Source organism: Struthio camelus, chromosome 2 (assembly GCF_040807025.1).
Source record: "Struthio camelus isolate bStrCam1 chromosome 2, bStrCam1.hap1, whole genome shotgun sequence".
Lineage (NCBI taxonomy): Eukaryota > Metazoa > Chordata > Aves > Struthioniformes > Struthionidae > Struthio > Struthio camelus.
Genome location: NC_090943.1, coordinates 168,295,218 through 168,312,363, shown reverse-complemented (window position 1 = coordinate 168,312,363; position 17,146 = coordinate 168,295,218). Strand labels below are relative to the sequence as shown.

The 17,146-nt window shown below is 39.8% G+C and overlaps 1 protein-coding gene across 6 annotated transcripts in view; it reads left to right on the top strand.

Annotated features, from left to right (window-relative positions):
* The window catches only part of AGO2 (argonaute RISC catalytic component 2), a 61,740-nt gene that overhangs the window by 1,447 nt on the left and 43,147 nt on the right, over positions 1 to 17,146 (top strand). For 3 of the 6 annotated variants that reach the window (XM_068933428.1, XM_068933427.1, XM_068933426.1), the window contains exon 2: positions 15,329 to 15,470. The exons of the other annotated variants lie outside the window; for them this stretch is intronic. The gene's annotated coding sequence lies outside the window, so the exon portion shown is untranslated. The remainder of the gene's footprint in view (positions 1 to 15,328; positions 15,471 to 17,146) is intronic. 6 annotated transcript variants of the gene reach the window in all.

The window sequence follows — 17,146 nt, the reverse complement described above, 5'->3', positions numbered from 1 at the left end:
AGAAAAAGTTTAAAAGTGAAACTTCCTGTATTTTATATTACTGTTCTTCATAGGTTTGTGTAAAATCTTTTTCCCGTGAAGGGAAGATCTAGTAAGGAAAAGTGCAGAACAATATAGGACCTGTAGCTCGGACCCTTCTACTGTTTCTCTCTTGCAAATGCTGCCACAGTAGCAGCATTCACCTTAGGATCTACAGTTAGGTGCTGGCTTCCTCTTCCCCCCCCCCCCCCCCCCCCCTTTTCTGTCTGATACTATTACCCTGAAGGAAAGAGAATCGAGAAAGGACCGGGACGATAGCTGTCCTTTTAGGAAAACCAGAAGAGCTATATTCTTCCTTGCTTTTCTTCCTGTAGTTCATGAAGGCTTTTACTATACACAGCAGGAAGACAGACCGCTGTAGCCGCGTGCATCCAGACTGATGACGTTCAATACTTTGGTTTTAAGTATTGGGCTGTCTTCAAGTTTCAGTACCAATAGCTGTGCATAAATACTTACTTTATCATTTGCTTGGCTTCTAGTGTCAGGTTCTCTTGTTCACTTTCAGTGTGCAGATAATCTTGGTGCTTAAATTGTGCTGCTGTTAAGGCTGTTACGTTCACCCCTTATTGTTACATCTTTTGCAAAATTGTATATAAGGGTTCTTCACCTATCTGGAGGTGGGGTTTTTTTGTTTTGTTTTTTAAAGGAACCAAATCATTGAAAAAATTGCCAGTATATGGACTGAGAGCAGGTTTACATGTGGGAGCAGTCTATCTTCTTCCGTTTGCTCTTTATCTGATCCTAACAGTGTCCCTTCTACACAGAATGATCTTACTTCCACAACACTGGCACAGGTGGTTGCTGTTTACTGCCAGATCCAGTGCGTATGTGTATTTTTCCCCTTATCAGAACAACCCTCTCTGAGCCCCAGAGAGCAAACACCATACCTTTACTGAGCTGCTATTTCTCTGCAAGCACTGCTGTCCGGTGCCGCAGGCTTCTGCTATTCCGCTCCCTTCAACTAAGCTCGTCTTCTGTCTCGTTTACTTCCCAGTTTATCTTGGGCTCAGCTTTTTTTCCCTCTGCAGAGCCAGGCAGGGACAGCGTCTGGTCTAGAGCACGAGCTGCAAGTTGTTGTCCGCATCGTTTCCTTCCTGTGCAGTCATCCACAGAGAGCCTTACCAGGGCAGTGGCTTTTAGCAATCCGAAAAAGCTTCCCGTTCTGCATCAAATCATACGGCAGGACCTTTGATTAGAGTTTTTAAAGAGGGAAGAGCTGTATTGTGAACCAGTCTGGAAACGGAGACTGTCAGCAGGGTGCTTGGTTTTGTCCTGTAGGCTAAACGTGGCCTGTGCACTGCTAGTGAAAGTCCCCTTCCACGTGTTAATCTGATACGTATCAAGCGAGCGTATGCTGAGATCCTCTTCAGAGGAATGAGCGAGCAGGAGTGTGGTTCGCAGACGTTCAGTAAGGCACAGCTGCTGTAAGTGCAGGAGAGCTCCAGCCTCTACATGTCTGTCACCACATCCTTGACGCAGCTTAAATGCTCCATTCATATCTCTTGTAACTTGGGTCTGGCCGCTGTTTGGTGGTTCGTTGAACGATGTTGCAGCATACGAGCTACTTTACTCTTCCTGCTCCCGTCACCAAACTGGACACCACAGCCATCCCTGTTCTGAGGGTGTTTGTGGTGTTGGCCCTCTGCCAATGTAATCACTCAATTTGCCACAGGGTTTGCTATTTTAATCTTCATTCTTTTTCTGGAAACAGTATAAAGCAAGTTAGGAGGCTGCATCTGACTAATTTAAAAAAATTGCAGCTAAACCTGGAAACTTTGTTCTAACATGCTGTTACATTGGGAGTAAAATATTTTTATACAAGAGAGTAAGATGTTTGTGTACAGATCACGTTTTTATGATTAGAAAAGCTATGATCTCCATTCCTTTTTCCCAAAATATTGTTCAGCTTTGAGACTTTACACTGGTGCTCCTTCTCCTTCAAGAGACTATAGAAAGACTACAGTTTTGAAAGTATGAAACTTTTTTTTTTTTTTTTTTAATTAATATAGATACTTTTTAGGATGTGTTTTCCTAGAAGGACAGGAAGATATCAAGGAGGTATAATAAAAATACTGTTGTTAGATCAGTTGAGTTTGAGGAAGTGATTGAAACTTGCACAAACTTCTGAAACTTGCACTGCTTAGTATTCACATATTTATAAATTCTAAACTTTGCATGCTATAGGTTGTCTCTTTCTTTATTTGAAAGAATATTTGTTTTTGTTCACTATCTGAGGTTTTAATTTGTTGTTGAAGGAGCACTTACTTGGAAAAAAGGTGACTTCAAAAAAAAAAGGGGGTTGTTGCTTTACGTATAAAATAAACTTTTTTTTTTTCCTGGTATGAAAAACAAGTTTGAGTTTTCTGTAGCAGGCTGTTGGCACCTGCCTCAGTAACACCAAGAACTCCCTTGTATCAAGGGTCTCCTCATCACCTGCCCAATCTTTTACTTCTTAGAAAGCCTCTTAATATTATTTTTAGGTTGAAACTGGGCCTGTTTGTATTGTGCTGTCCTGCTGGTATCACATGTTTGCACAGGTTTTTGGGGCTTAATTTTAGACAGTAAATTATGTTGAAATTCATTATAAGCTGCCATATGTAAAAGAGGAAATGATAATTTAATATACAGCGCGCTCAATTTTTTTTTTTGCATGAGACTTTTTTTTTTTTTTTTTAGACTTAAATCACATTTGACAGCCTACAATGTACAAAACGCAGGTAACTTTTTTAAAATATTGTTGTCATGGCCAGTATATTTTCCTAAGAAAGGAAAAGATTCCATATTATTGTTTCCACTAGCTGCATGGTCTTAGGTGGCTTAAAATGAGGGAGTTATTTGGTGAAAGGATGACTGATGTTACACATACGAACCAAAGCTTTCTCCTTTTCTTAGTGAACCAAAGATTCACTATGTGAAAAGTGAAAATTTTCAGCAGTGACTCTGACGTACTGACTATGCAGTAATGCAGGATTTTTGTGCGTTTATTTTTCCGTCAACTTGAAGTTTTTCCTTTTTGCAGAAATATCAGACACTCATATATTCAACTGTGTTTTGTAATGTGTGTAGAAGGGAGTGCAGAGGTCATGTGGAACCTCCAGACCTTCCTGACTTTGAGGAAAGTACCACTTTCATACTTTGCATGCCTCCTTCTGCACTGTTAGCATCATCAGTATTCCCCTGTTTCACAAAAGCAGGGGAAGGCAGCTGAATGCGTAAGCTCTGCAGGTTAAAACCGTGGGTTAGACTATCATATGCTGCTCTGTCCTTCTGTCTGCTTTAAACAGCATAGGAGGGAAAGTTTTTGCTATTCCAGAGAACTGAGGTCTTCTAAGTACTCTTGGCCAGCCAGAAATTACACGGGTCAAACCGATGAATGCAGTAAATTTCTAACTGCTAAATTGACTTGACGATCATATGCAGTTCTCATTAGCTAGGAGCTTTGCATGGGTAGTGAAAGCTTTGTTTGAGCTAAGCCTGTGCCATGAATAGCTTTTCAAAACTTGTAGGACTTGTCAAAGTTTTGTTGTATTTCATTCCTTATTTCAAGTTTTAGCTGAATACTTGGTCATATTTTTACTGTCAGAATTTCTAGTGCTCAAATGCCAGAAGGTATTATTTGACTTTAAAATGTCATCTCTGTCTTAAGTGACAATTAAGAAAAGTCAGCCTCAAGTATCTAATTTTTGGTAAGTTGTGAACTGGAAAACAGTAGCTGGTGGAAAATCTTACTTAGTTTTACCTGTAATGATCCTGGATTAGGATTCACTCTGCCTTGTCCAAATAATTTGGCTTAATATCATGCATCCTTTTGGATGTACGTGAAAAGCAGCCCACTGACATGGAAACAAGCCCTTATCCTGTCAACTAGGGAACAACCTCACTTTCCAACATAATGCAAATTTTTTGTTTGTTTGTTTTTCATCTAATCTGTTTTTAAATCCAGCTTTGGATATTAAGTTTTTCTTATCAGTGTTATGCTATCGAAATTTGGAATGTGGAAAAGTAAAGGACAGGCCTGTGTAGCTTTAGTCACAGCTAGACTGGACTGGTGTAGTATATCTCACGCCTTACACTAGAGTTGTAATTTAGTAGTGCACTGTTTTCTTTGGTAGCTGTTTCTAAGTCATGCTTCAAAGAGAGACTTTTTAGCACTGCTCACAGTGGGTTTTTGTTGTTATTGCTTTTTCTTATACTGAGATGATATCTGTACTTTTGTCTACCTGGGATAATTTTTTATGTACTCATGAAAATGTTTTAATAGTTAATGTCTTTGAGTGTGGTTGGTGGGCATCATAGGTTAGCAAAATTCATTTTAGTTTCCTTTCCATTTGAACTTATTTTACTTGTACTGGTCTTCTGTCAGACCACACCTAATGCTTAAAAAAAAAAACTAAAAAAACTCTTAGTATGAGCATTATTTCATATGTTTCTTTAGTCTCTCCTTGATTTTTTTTTTTTGGTAGTAAGGAAAAGTGTTTGTTATTTATCCTTTAAATATCTTTATTTATAGCTCTGCTACATGTATGAAGCCATATCATACTTAGTGACCAGACCCCCCCCCCCCCCCCTTTTTTTTAAACTGTATGACTTCTGAAAATTGGGCAGAGTCAAGCTGGAAGCTATTGATTTAGATGGGTACTGTTGATGATGGTATAATTAAGTCACTCCAAAGCTTACTTTGATGTTTTCCTGTCTGGTTCCCATTACTGTTTGTCTTTTGAGTTCAGTTTTAATTGAGCTGTCCACAGTGCTGCCAAACTTTGGTTGTATTTGGGTTGTGAAACTGGCTTTAATCACAGTCATGGTGAGAATAGTTCATTTTCTCCTGTTGACATTTGTGCTTTTCTCTATTTTTGTCAGTGCTGCTCGGCTGCACTAGTTTTGTCTTTTTTAGTAGGTTTTACTCTTGTTTTCCTTCAATCTTCATTAAACAGGCACCTGAAAAATAAAACTCTGCAATGCCAAAAGTAGATGTAAAAGCTGTCCATGTGTAACCTGTACTTTTACGTACATCTTAAACTGGCAAGATTTAGTGCTGCCGCAGAAAGAAGTGGTCGCGCTGGCATTAGTATCTGAGCTGCATTGTGCAGTTTGGCGAGCAGGTCCAAGGTAAAACCGAGTTCCTTCCGCGCCTTGCCTTTGTGCCCCCTCCTCTCCCTAGTCAGCTTTACCGGCTTTGCTTCTTTGTGGGAATACTCATGATGATACGAGTTTGGGGACTGCAGGACAGATTGAAGGGCTGCGTGAAAGCAGGGCTTGTCTTTCAGCGTGAGTTCTGTCTTATACTTGCGTTAAGTTATATGAAGTGAAGTGGTTAAGGCCTGCGTTCCGAAGTTAAAATATGCCGTGATAGCTCTGCAGTCATATAGGTCTCTATCTGACAGAGGTGTTAAATACTTTAACTTTTTAGAGATATAGAATGACTCTATAATTCTGTATTGTTCTAGGTTCCAGGTATGTTTCCTTTCCTAACAGTTCTGCTGGCAACAACCTGACTGTGTTTCATTATACGTGTTATTTTGTAATCAGAACGTGGAAAAGACTCTCAGTGTAAGGTCTTCCTCTGTGGGAAGAAGTAAATCACATAACACGTAATTCCATGAAGTTTATATAAACCTGAAGGTTCTGTGCTTAAACAGTATGTAAATTGTATGTCTTAGGTCATTTCCAACCTGCATTAGGATGTGATTGAAACAAGGGACCTATATATATTTAAAAAAAAAAAAAAAGTCATCACACTTTTGAGGAATAGGGTAAATTCTCAGCACGTTATCTCAGGGAGCTTAAAAATAGACTTTTGAGACAATGTCGGTTTGACGGTGCAGATTTGTGTGTGGAGAATCATTATGATAATTTGGTACCTAGTCTAGAAAAAATCCTTGCAACTCTTCTTCTGGCCAGACGATGAACTGACTTGTCAGGCAGTGTTCAGTCCTGTGAAGTGAGCGTGGGTGGTTCTGTTAGAGCTGGTAATGTCACAGTTCGGATCTTCAGAACTTTTTGTCTTAGGAGTGCTTTTCTGTATTCTTAATTTCAGTAATGAAATTTATTACAGCTTATTGATGTGAGAAAATAGTGAAATGTGACTTTTAAGTTAGTAGTAGGAAGTGTGTGGATGTGCTAACTTTGATTTATTTTGAATAAGCCAATTTTAGAAATATTCCTGAGAGAGGAGGTTTCACTGGCTTAACTAGATCAATCTAAAAACTGTTTGAAGTTAAACTTGCCATGTAGATGAATAAGGCTTTAAAACATAATTATTACTGGGGCCTTGTTATATACCTTCTGAAACTTGTTTAGCTAGTGTTTACTGTTAAAGGACAGGCTTTTAGACATAGAGAGGATAATTTCTACCTAAACATTGCTGTGTTCTCAGCTTCGCTTATCCTTTGATAATGAACTTATTTCATTGTCCTTTCATATGACTTTTGGATTTCAGTGAATGTTCTCTTTCTGTTAGCTTTTATCTATTTCTCTGTTGGTTGTCCTTTCCCAACACATTGTACTTCTCCATCATTTCTGAAATCTTTGTTTGCTCCCTGTGGAAGACAAGTCTGAAGACTTCTGGAGAGCAAGATTTTTTTTTTTGTGTGTGTGTGGGGGGGTTGTGTGTGTGTGTGTGTGTGTGTTCTTTTTTTTTTTTTCCCCTTCTTCCCCTTTTAACTGGCTGTCAAATATCAGATTTCTCAAACAACGCTACTTTCCCCTGAACTTCAGCTCTTCTGATTTAAATGTTTCTGTTGAAAATCTTAGTGTGAGATAAAAAAAACCCAACCCCAAAACCACAAACAAAACAAAATTAGAATTGAGAAGCCACTCAAATTCAGGTAGAAATAACGATACAGAAGAACGAACGTCTTGGTGAACCAAGTGCATTTCTTCTTAGGAAAAGCTTCACCATTTAACGAGAAAAGGTTTAGGAGTGATTGGTATAGAGGCAGCATGTTTGAGCAAAGGTGTGTTGTTCCAGAAGCGAGAGCTTCATTCAGAAGGAAGAAATAGGTTTTATGTATTTCTTGAGAGAATTTCAGAAAGGATTCCCATTAGAGCAAGGAAGTAGGAGCTTTATTATTTGAATCACGTTTTGTGACTAGAATACAGTAGTAACCTTTTTCCTTATCTTTTCTGACTCATATATCCCTTTTAATGTAAAGTTCCAATGGACATACAGGCATCTCTGTAACAAACTTAAGTTTAACGGTAGGCGTGTGTGCTTTTTTTTTTTTTTTTTTTTTAACTTACTGTTCATGGAACCCTTAGAGAGAATCTTCAGACCAAAAAAGGAAATTTATGGAACTAGGTACTAGGTTTTGACCGTGACGTTGTGGGGGAAAACGAATTGTTTCTGCAGAAAAGTTCTGTGGCGATTTGGATCTTCCTACAGTGAGATGCCATTGTGTGCTGTCTCCTCCCAGAGTGTTGTCACTGCGACTGGGGTGGCACAGTGCCACAGCTGACTTAATTCACTTCAGCTAACGTGACAACTTAAGTGGGTTACAAGAAGCAGGTGGAGGAAAAGAAACAAGATGTTATAGGAAAAAATTATCATAGAAGACTTCCACTGAAAGCCTACACGCTTGTCATATCTCTATTATTCCATTATTATAAACCTGTACTTTACTCCTCCTTTTCAGCGATACCGAAAACCACAGCCCTATCTCTTGAGACCGTGTTAGATACTGTTGGATCTCTTGCATGTTAAAGATGCTTCTACAGCTGCTTTCGTTATCTAAAATGATAAATCATAGCCTCAGCTCTTAACTGAGAATTTTCTATTTTGAAACTAAGCCTCGGGAATGTTCATGTTTTTAGATTAATTCAGCGTAGAACTGGACAAAGATTCCTTCTTCAAGGAAAGCATGGCTGCTTTGGGGTTAATAGCTTACCAGTTTGATTTTGTAAATTGGGAATGTTTTAGGCATGGAGACAACTTTATTTGGATTTTCTTTTACTAGAAAAAAACGGCAAGCCAAAATCTGTGGAGATATGAATGTGCCTGCGAAGGTACAGCACAGAATATGGCCATCCTAGTTTATTTCTTTAATGAACTGAGAACAACTCATTTCTGTGTTTCATTAAATGCTATACAATGTGAATACCACAGGGAACACTGATTCAGGGCCGCTGTGGCACCAGTTGCCAGCTGGTGAAGCACAGCTCACTGGAAAGGCACGCCAGCAGCAAGAGCTTTGAGCCTGAGCTATTACAGCTTGTTAGACTTGGTGGAGCTTGTGTGTGCGTGTTGGCACTGCAGCCTCTAGTAATACGAAAGGCAGGAGGGGAGTCATGGGATGTAGCAGCAAGGGATCTGAGAGGAGAAGGAGGGCAAGGAAAAGGTGGTGGTAGAAAGGCTGGGGACGCAGCGTTGTCCTGAGGACTGTGACTCTGCTCAGGTGACTTAATTCATCCAGTATCTGTAGTCTTTAATACAGAGATCAGTTTTTACTGTTTGCAAGGAAGTTTGGGGAAAGTCCATGAAAGGTTAGGATCTTTAGTTACTGTGGTAACAGAATTACGGTGTCACTAGTGAAGTGTGCAGTTCTCGAGCTGCTGTTTGATTGCTGTTTGTGTGTGGTGTCAAAGTACTTAACAGGGTAGGTTTTGGGCTGAGAATCCATCGCTGAGTTCAGTTCTGCCTCTGGCAGTAGCTGGAATGACACGTACTGTGCGCTCTCCCTAGGACTGACTGCACATTCTCGTTTATATCTGATATTCACACCAAGTAGTCTGACGGAAACTTCGGTCTGTCCACTGAAGTAAATATTAATGGAAGAGCCAGTATAGGTGTATAAGGGTGTCAAGCTTTTTGAACTTACTAGCAACTTTTTTTTTTTTTTTGGAAACAGACAGATAAAGACAATAGTGGTCAGGCTATGCTGTTTGCATTTTGGAACCTACTTAGCTCTAGGTGTAGGAATACGAGTGCCAATGAAGACAAAAGGAAGAGAGAGCCACGCTTCTTTCCTAACCTAAATGCAACTTTTCAGAAAACTGGGGGTAAAGGAAGGGTAAGGTGAGATGAGGAGAACAGATTTTCTGATCTTCTCTTTTATTGGGGAGAAGCAACTTGAAGAAAGGCATAGAAGCTAGTGGTGTTTTCTTTTTCTTTTACAAGATGTGTATACTCGTGACATCAGCCTTTGGGAATGGCAAAGAACAGAGATTCAGTTATTCTTTGTGAAAGTAGAAAATACTGTTTCTTTTTTAATTTTAAATTGTTAGAAAAGTCACCTGGAATAAATTCAACATCATTTTCTAAGGTAAGGAGAAATGAATAAGTCGTTAAGGCCAAATATGATAAGCAGAACTAAGAATGTTCTCCATTTCCCGCCTTGTTTTAGTAGAAGTTTGCCTAAAGGAGTTATTCTGTAGTTTGAATTCATGCTGAACTTTAATCTGGGTTGCCCACTTGTGGGTAAGCCGTAAGCATCCAGTGCATTGTTTTGATGAGGTTCGCTATTTTAAATTGATGACTTAATTCAACATTGCAATTTGTAGTTAAAAGCATTTCTCTGCATCCCTTAAGAAGAATTTCAGTCATATTTAAATCTATCCTTGCTACTAATCTTGCTATATCCTTGCTATAACTATTAAATGAAAATAAATCAATTAGTAATAATAAAAATGTTACTAATATTAAATACTACTGAAGTCTAAGCTTGGTTTATTAATAGTAAGGATAGAGATTCCTTATATTTTCCTCCTATGCTCTGATGCTGCTCTTCTCATCCCCACTTGTAAGTGACCAGTGGGTTGGTGAGAACCAGCTTGCTAATAGTTGAAAGTGTGGATGATAACTCTGAAGGTCTCGGTTGCGAGGAGAAGGTGGGAGAAGGAAAAAAGAATTACTAGCACTTGGTGGCTTTTTCTAGTTGACGTGGTCCATAAGAGGTTTATGGGCTAGAAAGAAGAACCGTTGCTAGTTTCTCACCTGCTGCTTTTTACCAACGCATTGATTTCTTCTTCTTTGGCTCTCTAGCCTTTTGTTCTTCTTGCAGTCTTTCACGTACTCGCATTGGAAACCTGGTCATAGCTTACAAAGTGAAATGGGTTGATGTCTTGTTTCTCCCATTCACCTCCAACCCCACCACCCGCTGACACCATTGATGCCTGAGAGTAATTCGGATTTCCTGGGATCGTATCGCTTCCTGCACTATGAAGAGATCACCCTATCTTACGGGGTGGGGGGAAGTAACGAGGGCCACTAGGGCAGCTGTAGATGTGTAACCAATTATTTACCCTAAGCAAAGTAATAAAATGGCTGACTTGAGAATTAACCTTCCTTGAATTCTTTTGTACTAAGTGACAATTATTCCATAAAAATTGTGTCTAGATTAGGTCTGCTGAACATAACGAGGTTGTAGGTTTGAAGGCGATGTTGCTTATCGAATATACCAGCTCCTTATATTTAACTTCGTTCTACCACGCTAAGAAATGAGAAGGAATTTGACACAGCGGGAAACCTAAAGTTCTGAAGAGAGTTATCTAAGGGCCTTAAAACGTGGACAGATGTGAAGACAGCTCTTTTTTTTCCCCTCTTTTCTTTCTTTATTTTTAACTTCTTTCTTTTTTTTTCCTCCTACCTCTGGTAAGCCAACTAGATGTATACAACGCTTTGTGGTTACAAAGCAGCTGCTCACTGAGAGACGAGAAGGACTGTTAGAGGGAGGGGCTCCATCAAGAACTTGAAAGACGACATATGTAAATCCTTGCCAAGATCTGGGCACAGTTGGTATGTGACCAGAATAGGAAAAGAAGTCTCGCTCGGACAGAATGAGGAGCACGAGAAGAGCTAAGTTGCTTCAAGACTTGGATTGCCAGTGCAGATGGAGATGTGAGGAGGCCTAGGACAAGCAGGGATTTGACAAAAGTACAGAAATAGTCTGAACATAATGAGGAGCAAGGGCAGCACATGTCCAAGCGATCTAACTGTGGATAGCATTTTAGGGACTGTTCCAGGAAACTGAGCAATAATTTAAAAGCTACATGGCTAGAAAAGATGTAGAGAATACATCTTTACCTCTTTCCAATCCTACCGGATGCTTATCAGGTTATTTGCCGTGCTGGACTTTGTAAAGTACTATTTTTCTACAGGGTGCGTTATTAGCAGAAAAACTCAGGAAATCTTCTGGCAACCACACCTGAATAAAGAATCTTCAATAGTTAATATTTCAAATAACGCTATCAAAGATGTTAAATTCAAATGAAGTAATGACCGTATCATCTTCCCTTCTACTTCCCTTCTTTTCCTAGGGGTTAGTTTGTTGAATTATTAGGGATAATGGATAAGTCCATTACCTTGTTGTACATCATCTTACCCAACAGCTAACTTTAAGCATGCCTCAGTCAAGGTATCACATAGTTTTCCATGCTCCAAAACATGCTTAATAATGAGCAGCAGAGAAAGATACACAGGTTCCATATAGATTCCTCTGCCCCCTTTGTATCAAGGGACTATTAGTTGCAGCTTTGGGTTTTCCTTATCTCTTACAAAACACTGCAAGTCTTTTCCCTATCTTTCTCTAACGGTTCTTAACAGAAAGCCAACGTGAAAGTTGAACTTCTCTATAAACTACAGACTGTAACAAAACTTACTGATGGCCCAAAGCTTTTCTAGTTACTTAAAAAAAAAAAAAGAAAAGACTTCACTTCCAGTATTCCTTTTCTTATTTTGGCCGTATATAAACTCTGTGCAGATCTTGTCAAGGTTTCATATATGCTGTCTTTCACATTCTTGCCGGATCCCCTCTGTCTTGTACTGAAGTAACCATGTGTGGAAACCCTATTTCCCTTCTCCACTAGGCCCATTGGTCACTTGCTCTGACAGCCTTGCATCTTACTTTAGTTGTATGCTAAAAAGGATCTGCTACACCTTCTAAGAGAGCCCAACTGCCTAGTGGGAAGGTACGGACAAGACCGAGGCAAACTTACTGAAGGTGCACCAGGATAGGGCAGGAGGCAGTGGATGCAAACTGGAATGCAGGAAATTCCCACTGGGCGTAAGAAAAGTTTTTATTTTACCGTGAGGGTGGTCAAACACTGGAACAGGTTGTAAGAGAGGTTGTGGGAACTCTTTCTTTGGAAATAGTCAAAACTCGAGTGGATAAAACCTGAGGGCCCTAAGGTCCCATCTAACCTGTGTTATTCTCTTATTATGATACCCTGCACTTCTGCAGAACCCCTTCAAGCAGATGTATTCCTGTCCCTTGCTTTGCTGGTCTTGATTTTGTTTCTAACCTGATCATGATGAACATGTTTGTCCTTCCTTGTCTCCTGCAGTTCTGGAGGCAAAGAGCTTACCACCAGCTGAGGCCGAGCTCGCAAGCTTTTTCCAAGGTGCAATGCCTCCTCTCTGGGCAAGAGATGGTATCAGTGGTTCACCTGGAGGCAGCTAAGTCCCCACACAGGTGCTGGCATTGTTGGCACCCTCTAAAAAGTAATATGTAAGTGGACTTATTGCTGCGCTGCCTGCAGGCTGGGATCAGCGAGCAAGGCACATCAGATCAAGTGCTGCAGGGGTATATTCAGTTAAGATTATTCCTTAAACTGGCATGCACAGCTAGAAAATATTTTGAAACCTTTTCTGAAGACATCCTTTTCTCACGGCAGCTTCTGTCAGTGGCAGCTGCGTTCCACGTAAACGCAGCAATAGCTGAAAACACCCGTCCTGATGATGCAGGAGATCTGACCTTTGTCTGATATTAGGAACCTCAACTGAAAGCAGAGCTTGCGAATAAGACTTCCTTAACAGTAGTTTCATTTAGAGAATGTGTTTTTAGAAAAATCATGTTAGAGATGCTTCATATCGACAAACAGACTCTGTTAACCCAATGCTGAAACATTCTTTGAGTTATGAAAACATCACCTGATTATTAAATATGCGTTAGGACTTGCTACACAAGGAAACTTACTGATATAATTACGCTGGCATAATTATACTCAGACAATTTCCTGTGTCAACAAGCCCTTGGATGCAACTAGTTTGGCCCCTTCTTCTTCAGTAACTCATTAGGCCTCTAACTGCACATTCAGATTGTGTAATTCACAGCTAAAAAACTTTAATATGCAAGTTCAGCGTTGACCAGCAGTCCTTCCAGAATACCAAGCAAACCAGCAGTTAAGCTTTAAAAAATTATGGAATATTAAAGACAAAAATAATAAATATATCAAGTCTAGGGGAGAGCTATAAATCAAATTGTCCTGAAAATTTGTAGTTACCCACTGGCATAGGTTTCAGTGTAGGAGACGAGCTGAACCACGCTCATTGAAAAGTGGGGCTCGTTGACACTTTTTATGTCCTGGGAGTGTCTGAGCCAGGTGACTCCTTGAGTCACACTCTTATCTCTGCTTTTGATCCACGGTATTATGATGGAGGAGAAGCATGTGTGCAGACAGCCTTGCATTTGCAGCTCTGTTTAAAGTTTGCAGAACTCTGTCTTTGCACCAGAGTAGCCTTTCTGTGTTTGTGGTTAGTTTCTGTACCACTTTCTTTTGGCAGAAAGTACTGCCTGAAGTTTACTTTCATTTCGGAAAGTGTTATGAAACTGTTATTCTGCTACTTTCTGTCTTTCTCCGCGTTGCTTTTTTTTTTTTTTTTTGGTAGAAATTGCTGCACTTAAGATCGATAACTCTGAACGTTTGGTCTGGGTGAATTATAACAGGATGTCCGTTTTTCATAATAAAAATAAGCCTAAAGACAATATACTCGCATCTCCTTGTTGAGTATCCAGCTTAACTTACTTCAAGCCTTAAAATAAGAGTTCGACGTTTTCTTGATGGTCTCAGTCATTATATCAAGGCTGAAACTTTCTCATTATTCATGTCATCAGGGAGCAGTAAGTGAGGCGCTTCATATATATATATCACACCGATGCTCTAGTTTACTCGTCTTTCATCTTTCTCCTAATTCGTTCTTCCCTTGACAGCACTTTAAAAGTAAAATCTAGGTATGCGCGTAGATCTCGAAACACTTTGAAATACCATCTCTGAAAGCATAATCCTTGCTCTCGGAGGAGTCTCTGAAAAACAGGAGAGGATCAAATAATGCAGAAGTGCGTTTGGAAAATTGCCCGAGGCAGACCTTTGGGTTTAGGGAGGTGAATTCTGGTGGGGTTCGCTGGGCAGAGCGCGACTTTGAACATCGCTGTTCAGCTACATCCTCGGTAACAGACATCCCGTCACACTGCGAAACCCCCCAGGTAGGAACCTTTCTGCTACAAAAAGCTTCTCACATCGCTATAGCTTCTGTAACACTTTAAAGAGGAAGAGCGAGGGGAATTACACAAGAGTATTTAAACAGGGAGTTGTATCAGCGCGGCTAGATTTCTGAATCGGCTTGAACACAGCAACTGTGTTTTATTGATTAAGGCTAAGGTTTCTACTTCGATAGAAATGATTAATAAGGCTGTATCCTCTGTAGACCTGTCTGTCAGTGCTGTTAACCAGTCAAAGAAGAAGTCAGTATTCCTTGACTTTGTAAATGCCACAAGTAGTTGCTGAAATACGTTTTACACGAGAGCGCTTGATTTTTATGTTCTTAATTTGAGGCAGCGGTCCGAAAGGTGAACTCGGATCGACGGTTGCGTTCCGAAGTTAAATTCACATCGCTTGGTCCTATAGCTAACGCATACGTATCTGTTTTAAGCGGCAAAAATACAGCTTAGCTTCTTATCAGGTCAGTACTGCTGTTTAATAAACAGTACTTATCTCATTCAAGCAACACCCTGCCCTAAATAAGTTTCTGTCTAGTGAGTTGAGCCAGAAATAGCTTCCATTTGTATTGGATCGTAGAAAATGCATCATTTTAAAGGGGTATTTAAAATCAAAATACACGGTGGTAGTAGTTTTACTTTCTGAACAGCTTGGTTCTGTTCTTCTCCATCTCACGCGTGTATTACAGAACTGTGTGGTCGCCTGTTTTCCCCAGGAGTCTTTGCTTCTCTCAGGTTTTTGTTTTGTTTTCGTAACTGAATGTATGCCCTCAGTTTTGTCACTAAAACTCCAGTAGAAGAGCGTTGCAATGTTTTTGAGCAACGTGTGACTGGTTTTGATCCTTGAACGTTTGCATCTTCCGTGCGTTCCTGTGAAGTACTAAACCACCCCGTTTTCATAGCAAGATGTAACTTGATAATACCTCCTCTCCAAAATCCCTTAATTTTGCAGCATATGTCGCTTATGGGGAGTATTCCCAAATGATTCTAAGCACATTTAGTTTAGAGTATTTCCAGTTGTAACCCATCTTTGTACTTCTAAATGTTACAAGTTCGTTGTTTTTTTTTTTTTTTTTTAGTGTTTTTGAAAATTAGTCACGATGTAGTCACGACTGAAGAAGAGAGGACAGGGAAATTAAGATGTGGCAGCAGCTACGGGCGTAAAAATAGTCATCAAAGAGAAGGGAAATGCTTAATGCTGATGAGATGATAATTAAACAGGTAATAGTGGTAAGGCAATACCTAACACAGCTAGAATACAGATTGTCATTAGCAAGAAATGGAAATGGTCAAAAACAAATGGCAGGAGTCTGGACAGAAAATGGGTGGTGCTACGGAAATCTTAGGGAACGAACGCAAAAAAAATCACAGAATAACATTCATGACTTGAATGCCGTTGTTAACGGGAGTTTTCTGTTATCGAAAGAAGGACATAGAAATAAGTGTGTTAATGCAGTGATGAGCTGTAAAGAACTAAGCAATAGAATGGATGAAACAGTTGGTGGATGTCAACGTTTCTTTGGGGAAAAAATGGAAATTGAGATTGTTGGAGTAGAGCCGAACGTGCCTGCTGCACGTTCCTAGGGTCTGATTTGGATACGGGTGATAGAAACCTTTGTAACATTACAAGTATAAATATTGCTGGGAATAGATTCTGTGGTACTTTCCAGCTGTAGAATAAAGGCTATAAATAAATCGGTTAGCTATCATATCCGTAATAGCTGACTCCTTCCAATTAAAGATGCAGATGCTTTTGGAATTTGTAATACCAAGCAAGGGGGGAAAGGGATTGCAGAGGCTGAGTTAATATCCCGAAGAAAAACATTTGAAAGAAGTGGGGATCCTACAAGGATTAGGAAAAAATGACAGATCAGTGAAGAAATCTGTCTCAGAAGTCAAGAAGTGCAGGAATAAAAAGGAAATTACCAAAGGCTGAGTGGAATTAGAGTGAGCAAAGTATTTTAACTTTCTGCAGGCGTGTAAATATAACAGGAGAGACGGCAGGGCAGATGGGCTTCCTGCAGTGAGGACTGGGTTAGAGACAAAAGACTCTGTAGCTGTCGTGTGGAAACTAAGAAAATACTTCATTTCTCGATAAAGGTGCTGACAGTGCAAAGGCAGGATGGATGCACAGAAAGAAGAGTATTTTAATGAGAATTGCTGCATTTGCACTGAAAGGAAAACTGAAGGAGTACTTAAACTAGGGAGACAGAATAGTCTTTTAGCACAGAATCCTGAAATTTCAGGTAATGAAAATGCAAGTTTTAGTAGCAAGCATTTTTAACAAATCCAAATTGGTGTTAGAGAAGCACAAATGTCATTGCCCATACTTAGGAAAGGGAGGAAGAAAAGCGAATTGAGTGTCTGTACATCAAAAGGGGGTGTAGCTTGGAATATATTTGGAAGACAAGACCTGGAACAAGCTTCCCAAATATTAGCCAAGAAATTATAACCAAAAAATCGTTTATCCTATTAAAAAGCCTGTGCAAAAAGCCATGTCACATTCCTCATGTCAAACCAAGCTCTCTGAATTTTGATAAAAGCATCTGATAACTGGGAGATTGCTACTGAAAGTCAGGTTGGTAGAACTGGGAAAAACAAGTAAAGAGGTGCTGATCAGGGAAACTGGCAGTGGGTAGTGTTGAGGGGGAAAGTGGGAGAAATGACGTTAATGAAGTTTGGGAGTGCTCTTGTTTATTATTTCATTGATGGCTTTTACAGAAACGTTAGGAATAAGTAGATGACATTTTGTCATGCCGCAGAGGAGCGGGAAAGGAGGACCTGAGTACCATACAGAAAGGAGTAACTGATATAGGTTGAACTAATCTAGCGTATGATAACTATATATAAGAACTAATATAACGTGTAAGATCGTATAGCCAGGAGTTAATAGAATT